Source organism: Nematostella vectensis, chromosome 14 (genome assembly GCF_932526225.1).
Source record: "Nematostella vectensis chromosome 14, jaNemVect1.1, whole genome shotgun sequence".
NCBI lineage: Eukaryota > Metazoa > Cnidaria > Anthozoa > Actiniaria > Edwardsiidae > Nematostella > Nematostella vectensis.
In genome coordinates this window covers 6961319-6978152 of record NC_064047.1, presented here as the reverse complement: position 1 = coordinate 6978152, position 16834 = coordinate 6961319, and the positions used below count along the sequence as shown (strand labels likewise).

Genomic DNA, 16834 nt, shown 5'->3' with positions numbered 1-16834 from the left:
TTTAAAATGACATGGCAATGTTAGCCCCCTCGAAGGCGTTTTTAGGCAGGCGCGCTCGCTCCTCCTAGCGAGAGACGCCTGCCTAAAAACGCCTGCGATGGAGGCGGCAATGTCAGTCCGTAGTGTTTCCAACTCTGTTCTTTTCGTACAGACAGTGCAGTTCCCTCAACAAATACTTTACTGTGTTTCTGCAATTATGTATCGCTACATAAGAGAATAAATATCCCCCAAAAGCTCCCCCAGTATCCCCCAGTCAAAAATTAGCAGCAAACATGGCGGAGATCATTTTGCGTAAAAAGTATATTGCCATTTATTTAAAATGAATGTCTACTGTAGTAAGAAGCGAAGAGCGAAAACGCAGCCCATTCCCTCCCATACAGAGTCGAAATCTATTTTCATTTTTTTTAAAAAGATATCTTAAATGTTAATGTTTTTTTCAATTGAATGATAATGCTACTCAGTCCTCCACACCCGACAGACGGTCTCGGATCAGATTTCGTCGATAAAATTTTGTAATGAGGAACTGCTAAGATAAGTATCTAGTGTTTTCCTGTTCACTGTTCACCCATCCGAAACATGAGATCTTATTGTTGCTATGGTAACCCAAGGGCTAATTCGATGACGTACAAACTCGAAACCTCGGTAATTGCAGTTTTACATTATCTAAATCTGTAAATAGCAGTTTGACATTATATTAATTAGATACTGCACTTAGAAATAAAGCTTATAAAGCTAAGTAACATTCTGTATTGCTTTTTCTACTTCAGGGGAGGGTGGGTGGGCGTATTAAAAAAAAAAAAGAATGGATTGTTGGATTCTTAAAAAGTGCCGGATCACAGATCTATCGAAAATTTAACGACAGATTTCGGACTCTAAAAATCGTGACTGTGGATTTTGCCGAATCTTGACTTAGTAAAAAATCACATACATGATTTTCTAATTATGGATTGTTTTCTTCTATGATGGATTACGGATTCGGATTGAACCAAAAACGCGCATTTTCGAAAGAAAAAATATGGATTGGCGGATTCGGATACCTCTATCTCCCCCCCCCCCCCCCCCCCCCCCCCCCCCTTCAGCAAATTTTAGTTAACAGTTAGGCGATCTAGAAACTTGTTTGTTGAGCAACTCATCAAATTTGACTGCCAAATGAGATACAATGAAGCGAAAACGTTGAGAAATAAGCCTCCGGTTTTGTTTTGTTTTTCTTATGAAGAATTCATCGTCTCCAGGTGATTTATTCATCTGGTTTTCGGAAGATCCGTCGCTAAGAGGCTCCCTAATCACTTGTGGAGTAGCGCCGAGGGTTATGTATGTAGCTGATGAGGAGTCGTGCCACGTAATATTTATACAATATGCGTGCCTACTAAAGATATATCAACACAACTTGCTTATCTGTCACAGTCTAAAATACATTCTGTTTTTAGGCATTCAGTACTTGGTGATTCTACTCTAATAGCTCTTACGTGACCAGAACAAAACAAAATGGTTGCCTCGACCTGACGGATCGTATGAAAAACATACGAACAGGCTATGTGTAAAATACGGGAAGTCGTTATAACGGCAAGTAGCTTAGATAAAACAACAAACCATTAACTGAATAATAGATATACACTATTTTTATAAGATTTTTTTTTGTAGAACGTCCAGGAATAAAATTTTAAGAAATTCTAACAGCATGTCTGCTAAGAACATGTCAAAACTAAGTGTGTCCTATTAGATCATGGTCTCTTGATCGTAGGAATCTTCATAAACAAAAACACGTCCTTTTACGTTCAAGAAAGCAGCATAAAAAAGCTTATCGCAAAAGTAATTATATTAATTGGAAAGGGCACATAATGCACCAAATATGGCAGTACAAAATATCTAGAAAACCGCTGTTTCGACTTTTAGGGTATCCGGAAGTATGGTAACTAAAGCCTGTAAAATAAGGCAAATAGGGATAAAAATAAAAATACACCCGAATATGCGTATCAGCTAAATTTGAAGAGTTGTTTAAATAATGTCGATCAACTTCTCCTTTGGTATTGTTTAAAATTGAAAATGCTACTGTTTATTTGCAAGAAACCTCCGAAATAACCATCCACGATTAAAGTATGATACTTTATTAAGATATTTGATTGAGAAAACGGCTGAATAGTATCAGACAGAACGCATTATCACGTGCTACTATTGAATTGTGAATCAAATCCCATTGATTTCTGCCGTCGTCGTCATCAAAGCAGCATTGTCACCAGTTTACTTCCGGTCGATAACGTAACAATCTCCGATGATTTTTAACGGAAAACGCAAAAAATATTTCAAAATATTGAAAGCAGTGTGTTTATTGCAAGTTTCTTCGAGGATGTCATTGATGATTTAGAGCGGATGGCATGTTAAATATCTCGGATTCTAATAGATTCTTTTGTCTTTTAACGGTTGAGATTTCCGTCGGACCTCCGGAGATGAACTGGTGACAATGCGGCTTTAACAAAGGTGTGGCTGACAAGGGCTCTTTAATACAGCTCGGGTGGATGCGTAACAACTACGGAGACACGACCAATAATCTATTATAGTTTCACACATACTGCAGGAAGCTCGAAAATAAATGTGGCTTTTGATGGCACAGTGATCTAATGCGTGCGCGAACGGGAAAATAGTCCACTAGCTATGTATTTTAAGCTTTCACAATCGAACTACGCAAAATGTGGTTCAATTTCCGAGGGTCACAAACGAGAAGGCTGACTGTGACTGTGAAAGCTGACTGTAAAGGGCGAGTAATTGCGTAGTTCGACTTATTTTTATGTTACTACGTGTTAAGACTCATGCGAAAAAAAATAATTATTAGCTCTTTGTTTATCCTTATACTCTAAAATAATACGAGTATTATTAATTTCCGTGTAAACGCCTTTTATGTCATTTGTTTCCCATTCTGGTTTCTAGACGCGTGGGATATGGTAAGTGTCTAATTTAAACTAATTTAAACGCCTTTTAGGTCATTTGTTTCCCATTCTGGTTTCCTAGATGCGTGTGATATGGCAAGAGTCAAATTTAAAGCATTGCTTGATTAGGCGAAATGCAAGAAACAATGCGTGCAGCACATGCTGTGATGCATTCATACCTGGACTCCATTTTTCCATTCTACGGACCAAGTATTCTAGCATTAGATTAATCGTTATTTGGGGTCCGTCGAAATCAGAAAATTGTTATGCGCAAACCTGAAATAAATTATGCGCGTCCTTTAAGTGTGTTGTGCGCGTCCCTGAAGTGTGTTGTGCGCGTCCCTGGAGTGTGTTGTGCGCGTCCCTGAAGTGCGTTGTGCGCGTCCCTGAAGTGTGTTGTGCGCGTCCCTGAAGTGTGTTGTGCGCGTCCCTGAAGTGTGTTGTGCACGCCCCTGAAGTGCGTTGTGCGCGTTCCTGAAGTGTGTTGTGCGCGTCCCTGGAGTGTGTTGTGCGCGTCCCTGGAGTGTGTTGTGCGCGTCCCTGAAGTGTGTTGTGTGCGTCCCGCGGAGTGTGTTGTGTGCGTCCCTGAAGTGCGCGTCCCTGAAGTGTGTTGTGTGCGTCCCTGAAGTGTGTTGTGCGCGTCCCTGAAGTGTGTTGTGCACGTCCCTGAAGTGCGTTGTGCGCGTTCCTGAAGTGTGTTGTGCGCGTCCCTGGAGTGTGTTGTGCGCGTCCCTGGAGTGTGTTGTGCGCGTCCCTGAAGTGTGTTGTGTGCGTCCCGCGGAGTGTGTTGTGTGCATCCCTGAAGTGCGCGTCCCTGAAGTGTGTTGTGTGCGTCCCTAAAGTGTGTTGTGTGCGTCCCTGAAGTGCGTTGTGCGCGTCCCTGAAGTGTGATGTGTTCGTCCCTAAAGTGTGTTGTGCGAGTCCCTGAAGAGTGTTATACGCGTAACTGAAGTGTGTTGTGTGCGTCCCAGAAGTGTGTTGTGTGCGTCCCGCGAAGTGTGCCGTGTGCGTCCCTGAAGTGCGCGTCCCTGAAGTGTGTTGTACGCGTCCCTGAAGTGTGTTGTGCGCGTCCCTGAAGTGTGTTGTGCGCGTCCCTGAAGTGCGTTGTGCGCGTCCCTGAAGTGTGTTGTGCGCGTCCCTGAAGTGTGTTGTGTGCGTCCCAGAAGTGTGTTGTGTGCGTCTCGCGAAGTGTGTCGTGTGCGTCCCTGAAGTGCGCGTCCCTGAAGTGTGTTGTACGCGTCCCTGAAATGTGTTGTGCGCGTCCCTGAAGTGTGTTGTGCGCGTCCCTGAAGTGTGTTGTGCGCGTCCCTGAAGTGCGTTGTGCGCGTCCCTGAAGTGTGTTGTGCGCGTCCCTGAAGTGTGTTGTGCGCGTCCCTGAAGTGTGTTGTGCGCGTCCCTGAAGTGTGTTGTGCGCGCCTTGAAGTTGAGAGTGACCAGAAGTGCAATTTTTGAGTATCAATTAGGGAAGCAGAAAATGTATATTCTAGGGATGACTTATCTCTTAGTTCAAAGTTCTATTCATAATTTTCATTTTGAATATTTAGAACATACTTGAACCTTCTGTAACGGAATTGCTAAAAAAATGTCGCATTACGTGGCCATCTTACGACCTTGCACAATACAACGCCAAGTAAAAAAGGCATCAATTTTCGTCTACCAGATCAAGAAAATAACTGTTTTTGTCAATAAAGTATTATGTTTGTTATTTCCAAAGGTAAACAATAACAATGGAGTGTGGGCATGCAAGCAATATGAGTCCAATATTTGCACTTGTTTTAATCACCCCAGTAATTGAATATGTCTTGTAAAGCACGTATAGCTGCGTTATGGCCGAATGTATTTTTACGCGACCGCCAAGAACTTTAAATCCATTTCTCGTTTGGGAATAGTGCGTAGTCAATCATACCGCCGTTACCAATCAGTTCCCTACCTGTGTGCAGTCAAATGGTTTATGACGCGACAGTAAAAACATGAAAGCCATCGATTGGTTGATTGACTACCAGCTATTTCCGTACGAACAAGGATTTTGGATTCGCCGAGGTCGCGTAACAACGGATTCGGCTGTAACAGTTGCCCTTAACTACCCTGACCACGGACGATCACTTGTTTTTGTTGTTGTTGTTGTTTTTCTTGTTCTTGTTTTTTTTTTTGCGCTCCAGTTAGGCGATGCCGGCATCTTGTTTTGGTCAGGTCGTTAGAATATAAAATAGAGAACATCTATATAAAATAACTGTGAGCATCTATAAATAACTGTGGAATGAAAATTTTTTTTATCACATACCTTAGCCAAATTAAACAAAACGTTATTTAATGCAGCAAGCTCCATGAATTCTTACATAGAATAATAATAAAAGCGACATTTAAATTGTCGTTTCATGTAAGCCATTACCTAAAAAGTGGTATACTTGGGGTAAAAAAGCCTCTAATTAATCTAAGGTACTATTATATTGGTCGGTATGAGAACGTGTTTAAGAAAAACACTTAGCTTTAAACTTATGCGGAGAGAAACACACACGCAATAACAAAAATAGAAGCCGTCCCACGCGAGTCAGGAAAGGTTTTATTCTGCTGGCGCAGTTTCTTGTTTGTATCTTTTTTCAGTCACTGGTGTACATGGTGTTTTTCGTTTCCAAGTCGCGACTGGTGACTGGTGACGGACGCCATTTCGCAGTTACGACGGCCGTTAGACCGCTGACCAATAAGAAAGCGCTAAAGCACCTGGCGTCAATAATGCGGAAATACGCACATAAGCACATATCAACAACAACACAAAGCTAAAAAACAATTCGAACTTTATCCAACAACGCTTTACGTTTATCGGTATAATTTTCTCGGTGACAGTAGCTAAGAGACCGATCCACTTCGATGTTGTTTTGGTTGTGATCAATCTACTAAAGTTGTGATAGATGTAGAATTGTAAGAATTCAAAAGTCACGATTGACGTCCACCAAAACATAGTTGTGACCCGTAAACGAAAGACACAGGGTGCAAGAAGTGTGACTGGAAGCGATGTATTCTTTCTCTTTGTTTTTTTATAAAATTAACCACATCGCGTGACATTCACCTGAAATAATTATTCTTTTGTAAATTTTCAAATTTGTTTATTCAACTAAAACAGGTGTTCAAAGAACAATTTGGACTGTTCATTCTGTATAAAGAAAATTCAATAAATACTTAAATAATGAATAAAAAATGTTTATGTACATTTTAAGCACAAAAATAAAACCATGTGTTAGAAATCGAACATTAACTAAAAAAATCAGAAAATTACAAAATTCGTCTCATGCAATCTTTAAAAAAATTTCAGCTATAATACCTTTTAAATAAGCTTTGAAAAAGCATAATCCTTAGTCAGTTCATATAAATATATACTTTATAGAAAGAAACAGAAGTTTGGACGTTAGAATAATTAACTATCGAAAGTTTTTGGTATCATTAAAACATACTTGTTTAACACTCTTGATAACCATTAAAATGCATGCATAAACGTTTCTATAGATAGAATCTCGCAGCTATAAAATAAGGGTTTCCTGAGGATCCACATATTGTTTGTGTTTCGTCGCAGGTATTGTGCGTTGATTGGCCAAGCGATTCATGCGAGCCATATACATTCCAGCAAGCGTCTTCGTACAGTTGTTTGAAGTGTTCATAATTTTCTTGTGTCTTTGCATACTGTTTCAAAATCTGAGAAGTTAGTCCTTTGGAGTTTCTTCTCCGAGAGTTGTTTGGCTTCTCTAAGTGGGCTGTGCTTCGTCGTAAGTTATCCTCCTCCATATTTACTTTGTGTAATAAATCCCGAGTTTTCCCTCTCAGATCTTCTTTCACTTCAACTCAGCAATAATTCCTTCTTCCTTTATCTCTTGATCTATGATTTTTAAGCAAAACTTTCCCCCTTTGTGGCAAAACACTGCTAAGCTTATTCTTGTTGAATCACAAAAACCAAGGTTACTTGTAGCACTTGTTTTGTTTTGTTTTCGAATTAGTTTTCCTCGCTTTGGCCGGATTATATACCCAGTCCGTGACGTCATAGCTGCGTGTGCATCTAGGAAGGCTCTAGTTCATTCACGATGATCGTATGAGCCCGCGTCATCAACACCTTGCAAAAGCTACCGAAATTTTAATGGCTTAAATGGGAGCAATTGTAAATACCGTTTGCAAATAATAGTGGTTTTAATTGTTTCAGCGTTCATTTTTCTATTGCTAAGCATGAAAACATTTAGAGTCTACGTGACCTTATAGACAAAGCTCTGTCACACTTTAAATACAAGTGCGTCACTTTCTTCGGCTAATTCAAATAAGTGTCTGAGAAAAGGAGGAAACTAACATCAATCGTGGGTGACTATTTTGAAGTTTTCTTGCAAATAAACCGAGGTATTTTCAGTTGTAAACAATAGTAAAAGAGTGATGAGAAAATGAAAGGTAATTAAAGCGATCATAACGGACCAACCTTGTATCAAAATAAAAATAGAAAATGGGATCATACCTTTATAATAAATATTTCTGATATTATCTTAATTTGTGATTTGTCATTTTATTTCGATCCACTTTACTTTTTATTTTCTGTCACGTACAATATTTAAATAAGATCCTTACGTAAGCTCTTGTTTTTGACAACATCAGGTAAAGACAAGAAAGGAAAAGACAAAATAAAAAAGGCACGGATGGAAATCTGTGAATCTACGTTGTTAGCCCACCAAGTTAAGCTACTGTCTATAAGGATATCTTTCCCCATTTTCTTATGCAGTTACTCCAGGATATTAGATGGCAGGTAAATAAATAAAGTTGGATTTTTTTTAGTTCAAATTTTATTAGTTCTTAAGGGGCTCGCAATTCATCATTATAACCATAATTATGTTTTCAGAGAGGAAGTGTACGAGTTGTTTACGAGCTCATAAATCCTTTGTTTGGCAAACGTTCTCCTCGTGCATTGCTGTCGATATCTGTAAAGACTTTTGGTCACGTACCCGAGTAACTCAAGTACACATCGCAAACAGTAATCATTTTTTTTTTTTGCTTCAAATAAATAAATTTATCTTTTGTTAGCTCACTGTGTTGTTGTTAAGTTATGGGAGCTGAGTTCTACAATAACACAAAAAGAAAGCATTCTTTCACAAACAAAGTTGTTCTTGTTACAATTTTTGCAACAAATAAACATAAAGCTTAAACATTATTATTTTTTTGCTTTGTTTGTATTGCCTATTACGCGAAAAAATTAAATATTTCACACATAAAAGTCAAGATAATTTTATCTTTGCTCCGCAAGTCAAACACACAGCTCATCGAAGGGTTCGCCTATTTCAACATGGCTCGTTTGACTCTGATCATATACCGATGCTATCTGATAAATATATTCTGTCTATTTTAAAAAATCTTTAGTATATTAAATTGAAATTCATGCAAAGTACTGCTTTCTTTTTACGATAACTTCATTTCGCACTAACCCTTTAATAACATTTTACTTTACTATTAATTTATTCAGTAAGCTTAGACTTTGTTTTCATTTTCTAAGAGAAGCTCATCAGTTAAGCCGAGCTTGATTGTTTTCACTTAATCCTTTTTGCCCATGGCACTGCTATTAATTGAAAATCGAGCGCACCGCTGTTTTATCTAAAAGAGGCGGCAAAACACAGCTTTTTACTACGTAAAATCTACGTACGGAAAGCTTTTCCGTTGATTCACAGTCACAAGAATTATGCTTTTCGCGCCGGGATCTCAGACCGTGAAATTGTATTCAAGTCATGAACAATTTGAGGTATTACTCACGAAGTTTTGAAGTGTGTCATCGCATCATCATCTTGACGTGTTTTGCCATTCAAGGTGCCCATTGAAGCGCAAGCAAAATTTTAATTTCCAAAAACCGGATCTGTGCTTCCGTAAAAAGGCTACGCTTTTCTTTCATGTGTTAGAACAAAATTGTTTTCCAGGATGTGGACTTTGTTTTACTATTTTTAACTCCATATAAACAGTTGCCTTGGATGTTGTTGCACTTTTTGAAGCGAGGTCTCAACATTGCTTGCCAAAAAGAAAATAAACAAAACATAAAAAAAAACATATCAAAATATTTGTGCCGCTTTACGTATGGTACTGGGCTTTGTGGCAGAATTTCTTTGGATTTTTAATCATTTATAGTGTTTTGAGACGCAACCAACTATTAATTTGAAAAAGGGAGTAGATATGAAACTAAAACTTTATGTATCTATCTTGATTTAAAAACAATAGGAGCAGATCCAAAAGGAGTACATCCCGTTAGTAAAAACACCGTTTTGGTCCAAAAGTCTGTTTGGGTGCCTTTAATCAACATAAAATTATGGAGTTACATTCATCAAGATCCAATAGTTATAAAAACCTTGATTCTTGAATACACGCAGTTTTACAAGAAAAATAAAGTGGTCGATTCCAATGAGCAGGTGTGCCATCTAGTAATTATTAACAAAAAAATACGTGCGAAATCGAGTAAATAGCCACAGGCCGTTGACGTTAAACAACAACTGTGACCATCTTTTTCGTCTCCAGCAGTGGTTTGTCTCATGTAGTATGTTCTTTAGCTTCTTTTTGCATGACATATCAAGAAAATTTAGCCAAAAATTGTCGTTTTGGCAAAACGCGGTCACTTCCCATATAAGGAAACTAATATATTCCTTATTTGGAAAAGCTGCATGATTCTTGTCATTTTTAAGGTTGCCGTATCGCAGGGGCTTCGTAAACTTTATGACTTGTAATCAGAATATAAAAACAGTGACTGTGACCATCTTTAGTCGATGGAGAAGGTCTTTAAAGAGAAACTTAGATTCCTTGTTACCAAATCCCCAAAACGACAACGTTTTCTTCATATGTAAGTTTCTAGGCTAAAGGACACAGGATTTCATACAAATGTCTATTGTTTTTTGTCGTCTATGTTCGGAAAATATCACGTCCATTGATTCTGATAACTTGATTATTTTCGTTTAGCTATGAGACGAACTAAAAACTTATTAACATCAGCAATGCTGCAACAAATCCCCAGGCGTTCTTACCCGAGTGTCTGATTGGGTTTCCTGTGGCTTGATAGAGTTATGACGTCACAGGAAACCCTCGTCCAAGGCCCCATGCTGCCCTACGGTTTATGTCCAAGCACAGGCAACCCGGTAAGACTGGTAGACAATACCGGCTGGCACTAGTCTGGTAAGAGTGATAATGACACAAGGAGAATCTCTGACTATTTTTTTTAGGAATGCAAAAACTAATAAACCAAGGAATTGATGGGAGAATCGGTTTCATTATAAAACAGGTTTATTGTCGTCAGTATTTAATTTATATTTTTGTGTTATTTCTATTAAAGTTGAATCAATAACATATGTCTTGTTACCATAGTGAAGCTGGCAGGCAACTCAGCAGGCAACTCGGTGAAGTTAGCAGGCAACTCAAATGTGATAATTTGTGTAATATCTCGGCAGGTATATGGCCGATTGTCACGGAATTTTGACACGATTGTACAAAAAGTACAACAAACATATTCATGCATGTATGATATCAAATATTATTAATCACGTGACTGTGTGACGTTGAACGTTCCAGCAGGCAAGTCGTTACATCACAATTGTCGCGATAACTACGTCCCCTTTTTACCGATAGTCATCAAACTTTAACCTAAGTGTACAAATGTAATAACGAAGACAACGCCGTATTAGTTATTCTCATGACGTCATCAATCACGTGACCGTGGGAAAAAACATTTTCTCGAGTTCCTATTGAGAAAACATTACGAAACTTTCGAAATATGACAAATAGCACATGGGATTTTACAATCATGAACTTTTAAAATATGACGTCATCAATCACGTGACCGTGGGAAAAAAAGTCGATATCTAGAGTTCTGACTGAAATAACAGTGCAAAACTTTCGAAATACGACAAATTATGTATGTCGTTATTAAAGCCTAACTTTTTTGGAATGTTTTCGTGATTTACTTTTATAAAAACTTTTAGCAGGCAACTTGACAGTACAGCAGGTAACTCGTGATGCACTGGGAATATCGTATTCGTCGTTATTAAAGCTTCACTTTTTTGGCACTTGTAAGTGATTAACTCGAATAGAAACATATACTGGAAATATCGTATTCATCGTTGTTAAATGTTCACTTTTGGCACTTGCACGTGATTTACACATCTTAACCTGCACTGTAATTCCTACCGTTTCTCTGCCGTATCTACGCGTATTATTTTCGCTCGATATGGGCCATCGCTTAAGCTCATCGATTATCAGTCACTAACCTAGAGCGCGAATCCTAACAAACTCTCCCTCTACACGACACAATATAAAAACCCATACTCAAGGAGCCAACTGTCCAATACTTATATAACCACTATCTATCTTCTATTTGCCATCATTGATTTGTCCCCTGCACGCTTTCAGATATTATTCCTCACCGGTCTTGTTATTGACTTGATTTTTCACAAGCTCACATTACACTCACAGGAAATTATCAACAGGTAATTATCACCCTCTTTCAAAGGTCAAATACACTGTTCTGCCCTAACTCCAAGCCCGTTTTCTACATTTCATTTATAGCCACAACTCTTAACTAACATCCCCAATGCAATACACCATATATAATAGCCATAATTGCACACTTTAACCCACACACTAACGTCTATCACCATACATTTTATAACCCCACACAGCAGCCTCGGTACGAATACCAGATTTAAATGTTCACTTTTTGGCATTTGTACGTAATTTACTCGAACAAAAACATATAACAGGCAACTCGACAGTACAGCAGGTAACTCGTTATACACTGGGAATATTGTATTCGTTGTGTTACAGCTTCACTTATTGGCATTTATACGTGATTTACTTTAATAAAAACATATAGCAGCCAACTCAATAGTACAGCAGCTAACTCGTTATGCGCTGGGAATATCGTATTCGTCGTCATTCAAGCTTCACTTTTTTGGAATTTGTACGTGATTTACTTTAATAAAAACATATAGCAGGCAACTCGACAGTACAGCAGGTAACTCGTTATGCGCTGGGAATATCGTATTCGTCGTCATTCAAGCTTCACTTTTTTGGAATTTGTACGTGATTTACTTTAATAAAAACATATAGCAGGCAACTTGACAGTACAGCAGGTAACTCGTTATGCACTGGTAATATTGTATTCTCCGTTGTTTAAGCTTCACTTTTTAGGCAGTTGTAAGTGATTTACTCTAATAAAAACATATAGCAGGCAACTCGACAGTACAGCAGGTAACTAGTTATGCGCTTTGAATATCGTATCCGTCGTCATTCAAGCTTCACTTTTTTGGAATTTGTACGTGATTTACTTTAATAAAAACATATAGCAGGCAACTCGACAGTACAGCAGGTAACTCGTTATGCGCTTTGAATATCGTATCCGTCGTTATTGGAGCTTCATTTTTTCGTATTTGTACATGATTTACTTTAATAAAAACATATAGCAGGCAACTCGACAGTACAGCAGGTAACTCGTTATGCGCTGGGAATATCGTATTCGTCGTCATTCAAGCTTCACTTTTTTGGAATTTGTACGTGATTTACTTTAATAAAAACATATAGCAGGCAACTTGACAGTACAGCAGGTAACTCGTTATGCACTGGTAATATTGTATTCTCCGTTGTTTAAGCTTCACTTTTTAGGCATTTGTAAGTGATTTACTTTAATAAAAACATATAGCAGGCAACTCGACAGTACAGCAGGTAACTCGTTATGCGCTGGGAATATCGTATTCGTCGTTATTGAAGCTTCACTTTTTCGTATTTGTACATGATTTACTTTAATAAAAACATATAGCAGGCAACTCGACAGTACAGCAGGTAACTCGTTATGCGCTGGGAATATCGTATTCGTCGTCATTCAAGCTTCACTTTTTTGGAATTTGTACGTGATTTACTTTAATAAAAACATATAGCAGGCAACTCGACAGTACAGCAGGTAACTCGTTATGCACTGGGAATATCGTATTCGTCGTTATTGAAGCTTCACTTTTTCTTATTTGTACATGATTTACTTTAATAAAAACATATAGCAGGCAACTCGACAGTACAGCAGGTAACTTGTTATGCACTGGGAATATCGTATTCGTCGTCATTCAAGCTTCACTTTTTTGGAATTTGTACGTGATTTACTTTAATAAAAACATATAGCAGGCAACTCGACAGTACAGCAGGTAACTCGTTATGCGCTTTGAATATCGTATCCGTCGTTATTGGAGCTTCATTTTTTCGTATTTGTACATGATTTACTTTAATAAAAACATATAGCAGGCAACTTGACAGTACAGCAGGTAACTCGTTATGCACTGGTAATATTGTATTCTCCGTTGTTTAAGCTTCACTTCTTAGGCAGTTGTAAGTGATTTACTCTAATAAAAACATATAGCAGGCAACTCGACAGTACAGCAGGTAACTCGTTATGCGCTTTGAATATCGTATTCGTCGTTGTTAAATGTTCACTTTTTGGCATTTATACGTGATTTACTTTAATAAAAACATATAGCAGGCAACTCGACAGTACAGCAGGTAACTCGTTATGCGCTGGGAATATCGTATTCGTCGTTGTTAAATGTTCACTTTTTGGTATTTGTACATGATTTACTTTAATAAAAACATATAGCAGGCAACTCGACAGTACAGCAGGTAACTCGTTATGCGCTGGGAATATCGTATTCGTCGTTGTTAAATGTTCACTTTTTGGTATTTATACGTGATTTACTTTAATAAAAACATATAGCAGGCAACTCGACAAGCAGGTAACTCGTTATGCGCTGGGAATATCGTATTCGTCGTTGTTAAATGTTCACTTTTTGGTATTTGTACATGATTTACTTTAATAAAAACATATAGCAGGCAACTCGACAGTATAGCAGGTAACTCGTTATGCGCTGGGAATATCGTATTCGTCGTTGTTAAATGTTCACTTTTTGGTATTTATACGTGATTTACTTTAATAAAAACATATAGCAGGCAACTCGACAAGCAGGTAACTCGTTATGCGCTGGGAATATCGTATTCGTCGTTGTTAAATGTTCACTTTTTGGTATTTGTACATGATTTACTTTAATAAAAACATATAGCAGGCAACTCGACAGTACAGCAGGTAACTCGTTATGCGCTGGGAATATCGTATTCGTCGTTGTTAAATGTTCACTTTTTGGTATTTATACGTGATTTACTTTAATAAAAACATATAGCAGGCAACTCGACAAGCAGGTAACTCGTTATGCGCTGGGAATATCGTATTCGTCGTCATTCAAGCTTCACTTTTTTGGAATTTGTACGTGTTTGTGTATGTTTTTATTAAAGTAAATCATGTACAAATACGAAAAAATGAAGCTCCAATAACGACGGATACGATATTCAAAGCGCATAACGAGTTACCTGCTGTACTGTCGAGTTGCCTGCTATATGTTTTTATAAAAGTAAATCACGAAAACATTCCAAAAAAGTTAGGCTTTAATAACGACATACATAATTTGTCGTATTTCGAAAGTTTTGCAATGTTATTTCAGTCAGAACTCTAGATATCGACTTTTTTTCCACGGTCACGTGATTGATGACGTCATATTTTAAAAGTTCATGATTGTAAAATCCCATGTGCTATTTGTCATATTTCGAAAGTTTCGTAATGTTTTCTCAATAGGAACTCGAGAAAATGTTTTTTCCCACGGTCACGTGATTGATGACGTCATGAGAATAACTAATACGGCGTTGTCTTCGTTATTACATTTGTACACTTAGGTTAAAGTTTGATGACTATCGGTAAAAAGGGGAAGTAGTTATCGCGACAATTGTGATGTAACGACTTGCCTGCTGGAACGTTCAACGTCACACAGTCACGTGATTAATAATATTTGATATCATACATGCATGAATATGTTTGTTGTACTTTTTGTACAATCGTGTCAAAATTCCGTGACAATCGGCCATATACCTGCCGAGATATTACACAAATCATCACATTTGAGTTGCCTGCTAACTTCACCGAGTTGCCTGCTGAGTTGCCTGCCAGCTTCACTATGGTTGTCTTGTTCGTTCATAAATAACGTCAGCGTGACTCCGACTTTCATTAATAATTGCATATACGTGAACATTCATTAGCATTAGTAGAAAATCAAAAATGCAATTGTGCCTTCATTTTTTAAAATGAACATTCTTTTCCGTGCAATTGAAATTCATTCACACGTTTGGACAATTACTAGAGTTTATTGACAATCAGTTATACAAAAGAATAATTTTATTAATGCTATTAACATAAAAAAAACCCGGCAATAAATAAGCAATGGCAAATACAGCCAGTTGAGGTAGGAACACGTGTTTTATTCAACACTAACAAGCATTAGACATCACTTTGGACTAAAGTTGTCCTATATCCCGTGGGTCAGGTCACATCGGTTGGAGCTGGCTGGTAGTTGATGCCTTGTATCCAGTGGGGCACCAGCGGACGAACTGGATGGTTCTCTTGGTCTTGATGGTTGCTATGGCAGCATTGACATCCTTGGGGACAACGTCACCACGGTAAAGCAGACAGCAGGCCACACTTGCCGGGACGTGGGTCACACTTCACCATCTGTTTGGCTGGTTCGAAACAAGTGTTTTATTATCTCACAGCTTAGCTCAGCTCAGCTCAGTTGTTCGTGATAGGCTTTTTCAGCAGAGATAACTGATGGGGCAAAGGTAGGTAGAGGAAACTGGATACTAGGGTATGGCACCAAGTAGGACTGGCACTAAGTCAGGTCCACATAGGGCCGCAGAGAGGCAGTGATGGAGGACACAATCTGGCCCATCAGACGGTTCAGGGGACATGACGGAAAAACCTGGAAAATGCGCAATTCCAGATAGAGAGAGAAGACACAATTTCTTACAATGGCTATAGGTTCCTTGTATTGCGGACTGATTTTCAAAACACAAATAACGTGAGGTGCACATAGTGCACATAAACAGATTTTGGCTTTTTAAGATAATTTTCCCTTGATCATCATTGCCCTGTGTATCAGTTCAGGGACGAAAAGCTCAAATTTCCATGACACTTTACAAAAAGTTGCATCAATTTAAAAAAAGTCGCACTTGATATTTTGTTTGCTATAAGTTCTTAAGTACTCAGAGAAATTCTCCGCCTTATTCGATGTAAAATGGGCTTATTTGAAGCGTCACGTCATGTTTTTCCGTCATGTCGGTTCAGGGTGGTGTAGGTGGGTATCTCGAAGTCAAAGTTGCAGCGGCAGATGTGCCGTGGATAACTCGTTGTTCACCACGAGGACGCAGTCAGAGTGCTGTAGGGTGGTGTGGGTTGTCAGGATGGATTTGTTTTTTGTTTATACATGATTAAAATGCAACGGTTTATTGGCAAGCAAACTTCAAAATAACAGTCTACAATGAAGTCTGATGTGTTATTGACGGTATTTGATTGAAATATCATGGTTTTACTCGCTTGAATTAGCCGATGGAAATGGATTACTTTTGTTGCGTCTTTTTTATCAACTCAAAGCAACGAAAAACTCTTTCGGGGGGGGGGGGGCAGTAGGGGGAAACTGGAGTTAAAAAATAAAAATGAAAATCCACAATTATAATTAAAAGATTGTATCATTTTATTCGATCGCATTTTGGTAGAAAAGTAGGAAGTTATGAAAAACTATGATAAAAATACCTGTTTAGACAATAACTGCACTATCACTAGCGGAACTAACAAAAACTGCATTATTGTTGTTTTAGGATAGTCAAATTTCTCATTTGGTAATGTTGATGTTTTGTCTTTATTCACCCATAGCGTAAGGTCTTGCCGAGAAAACCTTTCTTGTCAAGAAAATCCGATTAATCAGGCACTAACGCTTTTATTTTCAATCGAAAAAACACAACGCCGCCATGGAAGGGTTAATACGGCGTTTTCTATATATGATGTTGCTTTGTCGCGA

At 38.2% G+C, this 16834-nt stretch overlaps 1 long non-coding RNA gene across 1 annotated transcript; it reads left to right on the top strand.

Annotated features, from left to right (window-relative positions):
* Positions 1–1121: 1121 nt before the first annotated feature.
* LOC116620192 lies at positions 1122–1804 on the top strand. Its single transcript, XR_004297063.2, has 2 exons — positions 1122–1311; positions 1428–1804. It is a non-coding gene; the product is annotated as an uncharacterized LOC116620192 (long non-coding RNA).
* Positions 1805–16834: the final 15030 nt, after the last annotated feature.